Raw genomic sequence first — 6,000 nt, 5'->3', positions numbered from 1 at the left:
TTTGAGTTGATTTATACAGGAAGATAAAGTGTCCACTTATTTCTATGGGGTCTAAGAATAAATCCAGCAGGTGTAGGGCAGAGGCACAGACATTTGAAGTCAAGCATTAGGCTGGTCAAGGGTTAGCCAATTCACTGCCATTAAAGAAGGCAGCAATTTTTGATGATCCACTCAAGCATAATAGGCATCAGAAGCAGTAAAGGAAACCAGAATAATTGGGAGATAGGTATTAGCTAACCTGGTCAGACCCTGGAAAAAGCACTTGAATCTCAGCCAAAGAATGGGCATGCTCCCTGTTGTAAACCTTCCCCACATCTGTAGGGGTGAGCAAAGTAATCCTTTTGATACTGCTGTTACCTCATCAGTCTGCAATATTTGCTGTTAGATGCACTCGAAGTATTACATTCTAGTAAAATATTAGTGACCAGTATCAAACCTAGTGTTAAGAAGCGATGGGATGGGGCTATGAGGCATAACCAGTTTTGTTGTATGAAACATGCTTATTTCATATGTCCTGGTTTTGGCTGGTATAGAGTTAATTTTCTTCTTAGTAGCTGGTGCAGTGCTGTGTTTTGGATTTGGTGTGAGAATAATGTTGGTAACACAGTGATGTTTTTAATTGCTGCTAGGTAATGTTTATACTAAGTCAAGGACTTTTCAGTTTCTCAGGCCTTGCCAGTGAGAAGGAGGAGCACAAGACATCAGGAGGGGACACAGCCAGGACAGCTGACCCAAACTAGCCAAAGAGGTGTTCCATATACCATAGAACAACCATGCTCAGTATATAAACTGGGGAGGGTTGGCCGGGGCGGGCTGATCGCTGCTGGGGGACTGGCTGGGCATTGGTCAGTGGGTGGTGAGCAATTGTATTGTGCATCACTTGGGTTTTTTCCCTTCCCTTTAGATTTTATTCTTTCCCCTTCTCCCTCCTTTTCATTACAATTGTTATTTTTATTTTTAAAATTGTATTTCAATTATTAAATTGTTCTTTTCTCAGCCCTTCAGTTTTACCTTTTTCTCGATTCTCCTCCCCATCCCACTGGTGACAGGGAGTCAGTGAGCAGCTGTGTAGTAGTACTTAGTTGCTGGCTGGGTTTAAACCACAGCACGCACAACCTTGGGTCTGAGTGTATAGAGTGAAAGATACTGTACAACTATTTGAGAGTTCATTCTAAGATGAAAAGACTGTAGATACTTTCTACTTCTTTATTTTGTAATTGTAAATTGAAATGTATCTGATAGCAGTAATTCCTGCATATTTACAACAAAGTGCTTTCTCTACACTGTATGGCTGGTTTCAGTTATGTTGCATACATCAGCATTAAAATAGTTAGCATATAAAAGCTACAGTGAATTCATCAAAGCCACTAATTTATGTGTTTGCATTTCTTTAAATGGAAAAAGTCTGACAAAGTCGTACGTAGGTCATTTGATCGCCACTATGTAGTTTAATAGTGATCATCTGATCCAGAAAAATAAAAACTTCTTAATAATTACATGGTTTTATATTCATAATCTAGTGTTTATTTATTTTTTATAAAAAAAGTTATTATAAGGAGTTCCACTGCAGTTACACAGACTTGATTAATTTTATGATAATACTGCATTTCATCCTCTAGCAATAATGTTTTTGACATAGATATTTGCTTTTCTGATAGAGGTTTTGCAAATACAGAAGTACTGAGTAAAGTACAATGGTCTGGCATGTCCAATGACTACATCTGTGTGTGTGTGTAAGGACTTAAATTAGAGTGATTTTGAAATGTTTTGAAGATAACTTTGTAATCTAAATCTTTCTATCACATTTATAATAAAATTGCTTTTTGGTTCCTTTTTTTTTTCTGATGATAAGAGGGGTAGCAGAGATTTGGTGCTATTGATTAGGGTTGGTACAGGTAGATAACAACACTAAATTGGTAAATACTAAGGAAGAGAGTTTAGTTGGCACACCTTCCCAAAGAGATTACATACTTTTTGCAAAGTAGAATATAGGAGAAGGATGCTTTTGGAGAGAACAAAAGGAAAACTAGGATCAGCAGGAATCTTCATGTGTAAAGGAGGCAGCCAGGAGAAGGCAGGGTATGTAAGATGTCCTTGTGAGTAAGGCAGAAAATTATGGACCGTGTTCTCTTCTTAGTGCTCACACAAAGATCTTGAGCAAGTCAGTTGTCTGCCATATACAATTTCCTTACAACATAGCTTAATTCATGTTTGTTATGATCTTGGGGTTAATGAATAGAAGGCAAGCATCAGCAATGGAACTTATTGTGCTAATTTTTTAAAAAAATCACTCTGGACCTTCACCAAATTCACCCTTTTTCTATATTCTGCAAAGGAGATATGTACAGATATAAATGTTTGTTAGAGCTTTAACTTCTGTGATGTGTTCCATCTATGCTAGGAATACTGTCTTTGCTACTGCCTATTGAAAATTATGGGAGGGACTGCTCACTTTATATTTCTTTATATTTCTGATTTTATATTTCTGATTTCTGGTTTTGCCATATTTGGAGTGTGATAAAACAATGACTAAATATGTTGAATTTGCTGATCTTGTAATCCATGATAATGAAGGTGTGTTGCTGATTTCTGTATGGTATATCTGAAATGACAGATTATGAAATTACTGAGATGATTGTGCACCTGTTTCTTGGAATGCTACATAAAAATGAGGTGAATTATTTAACAATTGGATTTTATTGTTGTGTGGATTTTATTATCCATGCACCAAAAAATAAAGCACATTCATTCTACCATTTCAGAATATGTGATAAGTTCTTTTCTGCTTATCTCTTTGCCTCATCAGGGAGTTACATTTATTGCCCTAACATTTCAAATTCATCATGTGATTATGCAAGTTTCAGAGATCGTTATTCATACACTTGAAGTTGCAGTCATAGGCCCTGGTCACTCTGTGCAATGTATTTATATAGTAGGTGAAATCTTCCTAAGTTTATAAATGGACTTCTGTATTTTTGGAGTAATTTATTTCTACCACTGCTTTCATTAGGATTGTGGCAAGCATTTTGAAGACAACATGTTAAAAGAGTCAAGAGCATTAAAATATTCTGAAGTTTCTTATTTGTCCAAAAGTAAGTAAACTATTGGCTTCTAGTACCCTTAACTCCTCTGATATTGAAAAAGTAAAATATTACTAATAAATTGTATGATAGAGGTGGCTAACTGTCACACATAAGCAAGTGCACAATATTCCTTAAAGGAATAGGCAAGTGAAACATTAATGGCCACTATCTTCTTCAAAGACTGAAGTTTGCAGCGGATCACGTATGTTAGGGTAGCTTGTCTGAAGGTTACTGCAGAGACACTGGATATTACCTCATGGAACTATGCGAGTCAGTGGAATGAAAGAAGCAGAAAACTGACAAATACAGGAAGAGGGCAACGATGTTCTGGAGAGAAACAAAAAAAACCAGTACCCCTCAGGAAAAGGTAGTACTGAGTAAGAGGAGAATTGGAATAGTGAACAACAATGCTGCTCCTTTTTGTTCGTTTCTGTTGTGTTTCATACAACAGGACTTCTTCATATGCTTCACTGTGAATAACCAAAATTGCATCAAGGACGTCCATCATCAACATCTCATAACTTCAGGGTTTTGTACTGCCAAGAGCATGTCACTTTAATTTGATCTTGTTTTGTAACTGTTTTAATACTTCAGTGCAAGCTTCTTGTATATAAACAAGATAATCCACAAGAGAGAGTTGCTGTCATTCATCTAAGTAGGACTTATGTTAAACTGGTATAGATTATTCCAAAGGAATCCTGAAATGCTGAATTGCCTCAGTAAGAAGGAACCTTGAGAATCGCTTAATGCAAAAGTATGACATACTCTGTTTTTTGATATGTGTCTCCAAATAAACAAAGTATTAACATCTAATAACTGTATTTAACTTTCAAAAGCTTTAGTGGATATATTTTTTTTCAGCAGTCTGAACTGTTGACTACATCCAGCGTAGCTTTTATGATCATTTAACTCTCTTGAATATTTGGGCCATCTCTTACGTAAATATAATTAAAGTGAACTGTTGAACACTCAAGCATATAGAGTTGTATTTGCTTTCATCAGTAGTCTGCCATGTAATGTTGGAAGCCATTTAACGTGACAGGCAGCTATGCAAACACCCACAGCATTACATGTGTGAAGCTGTTAATGCAGTGCTTTTATTTGTGGAATACACTTACAATGGGCAGTTACAATAGTATTCTGGTAACTGGCACATTGTCAATTACGAAAACTAGTTAATATTATTTTCTTGTAAACATACTATGCAATTCTTAAGTCAGTTTGTAAAATATACATTTACTTTTGGAGAGGAGGCTGCCTTTAAAAACATGGACATACAGAGATTTTTAGTCATAAAGTTGAGTTTGGCTTATCTTTGATTTTAGCTCTGTTCTGTTTCAGTAAAAAAAGATTATTATGGAAGTAACACATTGCTACTACTTTATATGTTAAAAAATAATAATAAAAAAACCCTTCAATTTACTCAGACATCACAATATTGATGGAATTAGTCAGGTTGGGGTTTGGAGGGGGGTGTTTGATGGGTTTTTTTTCCCCCCTCAGGAGAAAAACAAAACCAATGTCCAAGTTACAAAACCAAACAGCATATTCCATTTAAAAATATTTCCAGTTATTATTGTTACTGTTTAACATGTAAAAGACCATTTAATTTTCATCTTGTTGGATATACAGTGCTGAATGCACAATTTCAAATATGTGATTTCATCCAGTCCTAGAATGGAATCCATTACATGTTTTCTATTTTATCCTTAGTATTACACAAGCTAAAACAAGGCACAGACGAGCATAAACAAATTTATTTGTAACAGATAGAATGAAAGTACATGTTGACAAGCACAGAGTTACCATGTGTGGTTGTACAATCTTTGACCCTGCCATATGTCTTTGTTACAGCTAGAGGTGAATTAAAAGTTTCCTGGGTAAAAATCATACACATGAGAAAAAGTAAAGTCTTATATTTTATAAATGGTGCTTAACACCTGTATTCACAGCTTATCAAAGGAAAAAACAGTGGTTCCTTGTGCTATGAAAGCTTCTTGTGTGTTTGCAACTTCTTCTGAGTCTGAAAGATGAAAGGATGAACATATTATCTTGTGTTTGCTGATTTTAGAATCACAGAATCATAGAATGGTTCCTTAAAGATCATCTAGTCCCAACCCCTCTGCCACAGGCAGGGGCACCTTCCACTAGACCAGGCTGCTCAAAGCCCCATCCAGCCTGGCCTTGGGCACTGCCAGGGATGGGGCATCCACAGCTGCTCTGGGAAACCTGTTCCTGTGCCTCACCACCCTCACAGGAAAGAATTTCTTCCTAATATCATCTAAATCTATGCTCTTGCAGTTTAAAATTGTTAGCCCTCCCTGATAAAAAGACCCTCCTCATCTTTCCTGTAGGCCCCCTTTAAGGTACTGGAAGACCTCTATACAGCCTCCTTGGAGCCGTATCTTCTCCAGGCTGAACAACCCCAACTCTCGCAGCATTTCTTCACAGGAGAGCTGCTCCAGCCCCCTGATCATCTTCATGGCCCTCCTCTGGACTCACTCCAACACGTCCATGTCCTTCTTATGGTGGGGGCCCCGGAGCTCAACGCAGCACTCCAGGTGGGGTCTCACCAGAGAAGAGGGGGAGAATCACCTCCCTTGACCTGCTGGCCATGCTTCTTTTGATGCAGCCCAGGATACAACTGGTTTTCTTAGAGTATGCATTGCTGGCTCATATTTAGTTTTTCATCTAAGTCCTCCTCTGCATGTCTGCTCTCAATCCACTCCTCACAGAAGCCTGTATCCACGTCTGGAATTGCCTAAAGCTGTTGAATTTCTGTCATAAAATACCTGGGAAAGTACTCAGCTGAAAATGGTAATATAATGGAAAAAAGACTGCTGATTTCTTGTGCTAACTATTTCTTTTATATGTCCATTTACATATAAGATGTAAGATGGATTTAATACAAATGGCT

The sequence above is a fragment of the Falco peregrinus genome, chromosome 2 (assembly GCF_023634155.1).
Source record: "Falco peregrinus isolate bFalPer1 chromosome 2, bFalPer1.pri, whole genome shotgun sequence".
NCBI lineage: Eukaryota > Metazoa > Chordata > Aves > Falconiformes > Falconidae > Falco > Falco peregrinus.
The sequence above is the reverse complement of the archived record's forward strand: the minus strand, read 5'-3'. Positions refer to the sequence as shown.